Raw genomic sequence first — 7,678 nt, forward strand, 5'->3', positions numbered from 1 at the left:
TTGTCCATTTCTTCCAGGTTGTCCATTTTATTGGCATAGGGTTGCTTGTAGTAATCTCTCATGATCTTTTGTATTTCTGCAGTGTCAGTTGTTACTTCTCCTTTTTCATTTCTAATTCTATTGATTTGAGTCTTCTCCCTTTTTTTCTTGATGAGTCTGGCTAATGGTTTGTCTATTTTGTTTATCTTCTCAAAGAACCAGCTTTTAGTTTTATTGATCTTTGCTATCGTTTCCTTCATTTCTTTTTCATTTATTTCTGATCTGATTTTTATGATTTCTTTCCTTCTAACTTTGGGGTGTTTTTGTTCTTCTTTCTCTAATTGCTTTAGGTGCAAGGTTAGGTTGTTTACTTGAGATGTTTCCTGTTTCTTAAGGTGGGATTGTATTGCTATAAACTTCCCTCTTAGAACTGCTTTTGCTGCATCCCATAGGTTTTGGGTCGTTGTGTCTCCATTGTCAATTGTTTCTAGGTATTTTTTATTTCCTCTTTGATTTCTTCAGTGATCACTTCGTTATTAAGTAGTGTATTGTTTAGCCTCCATGTGTTTGTATTTTTTACAGATCTTTTCCTGTAATTGATATCTAGTCTCATAGCATTGTGGTCAGAAAAGATACTTGATACAATTTCAATTTTCATAAATTTTCCAAGGCTTGATTTGTGACCCAAGATATGATCTATCCTGGAGGATGTTCCATGAGCACTTGAGAAAAATGTGTATTCTGTTGTTTTTGGATGGAATGTCCTACAAATATCAATTAAGTCCATCTTGTTTAATGTATCATTTAAAGCTTGTGTTTCCTTATTTATTTTCATTTTGGATGATCTATTGGTGAAAGTGGGGTATTAAAGTCCCCTATTATGAATGTGTTACTGTCGATTTCCCCTTTTATGGCTATTAGTATTTGCCTTATGTATTGAGGTGCTCCTATGTTGGGTGCATAAATATTTACAACTGTTATATCTTCTTGGATCGATCCCTTGATCATTATGTAGGGTCCTTCTTTGTCTCTTGTAATAGTCTTTATTTTAAAGTCTATTTTGTCTGATATGAGAATTGCTACTCCAGCTTTCTTTTGGTTTCCATTTGCATGGAATATCTTTTTCCATCCCCTTACTTTCAATCTGTATGTGTCTCTAGGTCTGAAGTGGGTCTCTTGTAGACAGCATATATATGGGTCTTGTTTTTGTATCCATTCAGCCAATCTGTGTCTTTTGGTGGGAGCATTTAGTCCATTTACATTTAAGGTAATTATTGATATGTATGTTCCTATTCCCATTTTCTTAATTGTTTTGGGTTCGTTATTGTAGGTCTTTTCCTTCTGTTGTGTTTCTTGCCTAGAGAAGTTCCTTTAGCATTTGTTGTAAAGCTGGTTTGGTGGTGCTGAACTCTCTCAGCTTTTGCTTGTCTGTAAACGTTTTAATTTCTCCATCAAATCTGAATGAGATCCTTGCTGGGTAGAGTAATCTTGGTTGCAGGTTTTTCTCCTTCATCACTTTAAATATGTCCTGCCAGTCCCTTCTGCCTTGCAGAGTTTCTGCTGAAAGATCAGCTGTTAACCTTATGGGAATTCCCTTGTGTGTTATTTGTTGTTTTTCCCTAGCTGCTTTTAATATTTTTTTGTGTGTTTAATTTTTGACAGTTTGATTAATATGTGTCTTGGCCTATTTCTCCTTGGATTTATCCTTTATGGGACTCTCTGTGCCTCCTGGTCTTGATTAACTATTTCCTTTCCCATATTAGGGAAGTTTTCAACTATAATCTCTTCAAATATTTTCTCACTCCCTTTCTTTTTCTCTTCTCCTTCTGGAACCCCTATAATTCGAATGTTGGTGCATTTAATGTTGTCCCAGAGGTCTCTGAGACTGTCCTCAGTTCTTTTCATTCTTTTTTTCTTTCTTCTGCTCTGCAGTAGTTATTTCTAATTTTTTATCTTCCACGTCACTTATCCGTTCTTCTGCCTCAGTTATTCTGCTATTGATCTCATCTAGAGTATTTTTGATTTCATTTATTGTTTTTCTAATCGTTGCTTGACTCATCTTTAGTTCTTCTAGGTCCTTGTTAACTGTTTCTTGCATTTTGTCTATTCTATTTCCAAGATTTTGGATCATCTTTACTATCATTATTCTGAATTCTTTTTCAGGTAGACTGCCTATTTCCTCTTCATTTGTTAGGTCTGGTGGGTTTTTATCTTGCTCCCTCTCCTGCTGTGTGTTTTTCTGTCTTCTCATTTTGCTTATCTTACTGTGTTTGGGGTCTCCTTTTTGCAGGCTGCAGGTTCGTAGTTCCCGTTGTTTTTGGTGTCTGTCCCCAGTGGCTAAGGTTGGTTCAGTGGGTTGTGTAGGCTTCCTGGTGGAGGGGACTAGTGCCTGTGTTCTGGTGGATGAGGCTGGATCTTGTCTTTCTGGTGGGCAGGTCCACGTCTGGTGGTGTGTTTTGGGGTGTCTGCGGACTTATTATGATTTTAGGCAGCCTCTCTGCTAATGGGTAGGGTTGTGTTCCTGTCTTGCTAGTTGTTTGGCATAGGGTGTCCAGCACTGTAGCTTGCTGGTCGTTGAGTGAAGCTGGGTGCTGGTGTTGAGATGGAGATCTCTGGAAGATTTTCGCTGTTTGATATTATGTGGAGCTGGGAGGTCTCTTGTGGACCAGTGTCCTGAAGTTGGCTCTCCCACCTCAGAGGCACAGCACTGACTCCTGGCTGCAGCACTAAGGACCTTTCATCCACATAGCTCCTCAATTTGGGATGATTCGTTGTCTATTTATGTATTCCACAGATGCAGGGTACATCAAGTTGATTGTGGAGCTTTAATCCGCTGCTTCTGAGGCTGCTGGGAGAGATTTCCCTTTCTCTTCTTTGTTCTCACAGCTCCCGGGTCTCAGCTTTGGATTTGGCCCCGCCTTTGCGTGTAGGTCGCGGAGGGCGTCTGTTCTTCGCTCAGACAGGACAGGGTTAAAGGAGCCTCTTATTCAGGGGCTCTGGCTCACTCAGGCCGGGGGGAGGGAGGGGCACGGAGTGCGGGGCGAGCCTTTTGGGAGGTCTGAGGTCTTCTGCCAGCGTTCAGTAGGTGTTCTGTAGGAGTTGTTCCACGTGTAGCTGTATTTCTGGTGTATCTGTGGGGAGGAAGGTGATCTCCGCGTCTTACTCTTCCGCCATCTTCTGGCTTGATTTTTATGATAAAATCCCAGTCAGACTTTTTCCCCACAATTTACCGTGTAATTTCGGACTTCATTTTAATTAATTTAGATTCACCTTAAGTGGTTGTTTTCTGAGGTACATGATTGTTGATGTAGAAAATCCCAAAGAATTTCCCCCCAAACTCAGAACTATGAAGTGAGTTTAGTAGGTTTCAGGGTATAACATAAACATACAAAAATCAGTTGTATTTCTTTATGCTGTATGCTAGCAGTGAACATGTGGACACCAAAATTAGAAATACAGGGACTTCCCTGGTGGCACAGTGGTTAAAAATCTGGCTGCCAATGTAGGGGACACAGGTTTGATCCCTGGTCCGGGAAGATCCCACATGCCATGGAGCAACTCACTTCGTGCACCACAGCAATGGAGCCTGTGCTCTAGAGCCCGAGAGCCACAACTACTGAAGCCTGCGCGCCTAGAGCCCGTGCTCCACAAGAGAAGCCATGCAATGAGAAGCCTGTGCACCACCACAGAGAGGGGCCCCTGCTCCCCGCAACCAGAGAAAAGCCCACGCGCAGCAACAGAGGCTCAATGCAGCAAAAAAAAAAAAAAAAAATAATAATAATAATAATACAATACAATTAACAATTACTTAAAAACAAAAAGAAAGAAAAAGAAGAGTTTAGGTGTAAATCTAACAAAACATGTACAGGACTTGTATGCTGGAAAGTGTAAAACAAGGAAGAAAGAAATTGAAGAAGATCTAAATAAATGGAAAAACATACTTTATTCATGAATTGGAAGAATCAACATAGTAAGTAAGCTAATTTTCCCCAAACTGGTAAATAGATTTAATGTAATTCCTATCAAAAATTATAACCCTGGCTTTAAAGCTTGGCATACAGTACCCTAATTATTATTTTCCCAAAGCACTATAATTGTATTTCCCCCAATGAAAATTTTAACAGCTTTATGGGGATATAATTGATATATAACGAACTGTACATATTTAAAGAGTCTCGACATATGTATACACTGTGACACCATCATCTGAATCAAGATAATGAACATGTCCATCACCCCCAAAGTTTCCTCCTGGTCCTTTGTAATACATCCTACCGTTCTTCTGTGCCTCCCATAAATCCTGCCTCTCTATCCCTAGGCAACCACTGGTCAGCTTTCAGTCAATATAGATTCTTTTTTTTTCTAGAATTTTAGATAAATGGAAAAATAGAGTCTACACTTTTTTGGTCTGACTTCTTTCAATCAGCATTATTATTTTGAGATCCATCCATGTTTTTGTGTGTGTTAATAGTTTATTTTTATCATTTAAAAATTATTTATTTATTTAATTAATTATCTTTGGTCTAAGCCACTGTCATATTTTATCTTTTATTTTGCAGTAGGCTCCTAAATGGTCTCACAGTTTCTACCTCTTATTTATTTATTGTTTCTGGCTGCGTTGGGTCTTCATTGCTGCGGGCGGGCTTTTCTCTGGTTGCGGCGAGCGGGGGCTACTCTTCGTTGCGGTGCTCAGGCTTCTCATTGTGGTGGCTTCTCTTGTTGCCGAGCACGGGCTCTAGGTGCACGGGCTTCAGTAGTTGTGGCTCCGGGCTCTAGAGTGCAGGCTCAGTAGTTGTGGTGCACGGACTTAGTTGCTCCGCGGCATGTGTGATCTTCCTGGACCAGGGCTCAAACCCGTGTCCCCTGCATTGGCAGGCGGATTCTTAACCACTGCATCACCAGGGAAGCCCAATAGTTTATTTTTATCATTTTGTAGTATTACATTATATGGATTTACCACAATGTGTTTATACATTCACTTGTTAATGGCCATTTGGGTTGTTTTCAGTTTGGGGCTATTACAGATAAATATGCTGTGAATATTTGTGTTCAAAGTTTTTGTGTGGACATATGTTTTCATTTCTCTTGAGTAAATACCTAGAAGTGGAACGACTGGAACAAACGGGTAATTTCTTAACTTTTTAAGAGGCTGTCAAACTATTTTCCAAAATGGTTATGCTGTTTTACATGACCACTAGCAGGTGTGAGAGGTCCAGTTCCTCCACCTCTTGGCCAACACTTGGACTTTTAGTCATTGTAATAGGTGTGTTGTGATATCTCATTATGTTTTAATTATTATTCTCCTAATGATTCATGATGAGCATTTTTCATGTGCTCCGTGTATATCTTCTTTGGTGAAATGTTTGTTTAAATCTTTTGGTTCTTTAAAAATTGGGTGATTTGTTTTCTTTTTAGTGAAGATATAGATTTCTATATGTATTCTGGACACGAGTCCTTTATCAGGGGTATAATTTGCAAATACTTTTTCTCAGTCGGTGGCTTGTCCTTTCATTCTCTTTAACAGTGTTTTTCAAAGTGCAGAAACTGAATTTTGATGAAATCCAGTTTATCAATTTTTTCTCTCATGGCTTGTGCTTTTGGTGTTGGCATCTAAGAAATCTTTGTGTAAACCAAGGTCACAAAGATTTACTCTTATGTTTACTTCTAGAAGTTTTTGTGATTCTACTTTTGGTTTCCTCTTTGATCCAAAATTTAATTTAGGAGAGTATTTTGAATTTTTTGTTTTAAACTGTTATTAATTTTAGACATTTTTGCGATTGAGGCCTGTGCAGTTTATACTGTAAAGGAATGAGGCTGATAGGGGTTGGGAGGCAGGGGAGTGTGGATGGTAGAAGGTGGAAGAGGGACAGGAGTGCATAAAGTACAATTTTTGTCTAGATTGCATTTTTGTTCTACTGCTTCCTCTCTTTCTAGATACCAAACTCCTCATGTTTATACTGCACTAAATCTTTCTTGTCTTATTCTTCCTCTTTTTATAAGTCCTTTCTGTCTCTCTCTCTCTGTCTCTCTCACCCACTCATCCATCCAGTGTCAGAAAACCCTATGTGCGCTACCTTCACAGTACATCTAGAATCCATCTGCTTCTTGTCATCTCCCAGTGCCTATCTCTTTGGTCTAAGCCACTGTCATATTTTATCTTTTATTTGCAGTAGGCTCCTAAATCGTCTCACAGTTTCTACCTCTGCCTCCTTCAGTGTATTCTCAATGCAGCAGAGTGATTCTTTTTTTTTTTTTAAAGACTTATTTATTTATTCATTTTGGCTGTGTTGGGTCTTCGTTGCTGCACACGGGCTTTCTCTAGTTGCGGCCAGAGGGGGCTATTCTTCCTTGCGGTGCAGAGGCTTCTCATTGCGGTGGCTTCTCTTGTTGTGGAGCACGGGCTCTAGGCCTGTGGGCTTCAGTAGTTACAGCATGCAGTCTCAGTAGTTGTGGCTTGTGGGCTGTAGAGTGCAGGCTCAGTAGTTGTGGTGCACGGGCTTAGTTGCTCTGTGGCATGTCGGATCTTCCAGGACCAGGGCTCGAACCCGTGTCCCCTGCATTCGCAGGCAGATTCTTAACCACTGTGCCACCAGGGAAGTCCCCAGAGTGATTCTTTTAAAATGTGTGTTAATATCACTCCTCTGCTCAAAACACTCCAAAGATTTCCCATCTCACTCTGAGTGAAGAAAAAAGTCCTCAGGTGGCCCTGAAGCCCTACATGATCCCTGGGGTCCCAGGTTCCTCTCTTATGCCGTAACTATCTTGCTCATTCTCCTCTAGCCCTGCTGGCCTCCTTCCTGTCTCTGGGACATGCCAGACTGCCCCTGCCTCAGGGCCTTTGCATTTTCTTTTGTTCCCTCTGCCTGGAATACTCTTGCTTCCTTCAGGTCTCAGCTCAAATGTCTTTTTATTAGAGAGGCCTTGCTTGACTCCTCTCTACAAAGTACTAACTGCCTCCCTCTTACTTTTTTTATTTCTCATGAGCACTTATCTGACACATTACACAGCTTCTTATTCTTTTTGTAGATCTTTTTAAAAAAATTTATTTTATATTGGAGTATAGTTGATTAACAATGATGTGTTAGTTACAGGTGTACAGCAAAATGACTCATTTATACCCATACAAGTATCCATTCTTTTTCAAATTCTTTTCCCATTTAGGTTATTACAGAATACTGAGCCGAGTTCCCTGTGCTATACAGTAGGTTCTTGTTGATTATCTATTTTAAGTATAGTAGACACAGCTTCTTATTTGTTGACTGCCTTTCTTTCCTTGCAGAATATAAGTTCCCAGAGGGAGGGAACTATGCTTTGTTCACTGCTGTTCCCATAGTACTGAGAGCAGTGCCCGGTGCATAGTAGCTGCTCAGCAACCACCTGTGGAGTGGGTGCATGAGTGTGCCCTGTCTGAAGGGGTAACCTCAGTGAGTGTTTTCCTTAGTAATTTGTAACAATCTAGAGAGATTTAATAAAATTAAGTCCAGTGAAAGATAATTGAGTGTGTGTGTGGTAGAGCTGGAGATCGGAAAGGGGATGCTGGGTAGTGAGGGAGGTACAAATATTGAATGTTCCACAAAGCCATATATAATGTTAAAAAAATAATAGCTAGGTGAGAACTGTGTTTGAGAATAAATAATTTTGGAAATAACTGAGTCTGGTTCAGTTTATCAGTTCACTGTAGTTTTTATTTATTCAACCT

The sequence above is a fragment of the Mesoplodon bidens genome (genome assembly GCF_964165515.1).
Source record: "Mesoplodon bidens genome assembly, chromosome: 19".
Taxonomy (NCBI): Eukaryota; Metazoa; Chordata; class Mammalia; order Artiodactyla; family Ziphiidae; genus Mesoplodon; species Mesoplodon bidens.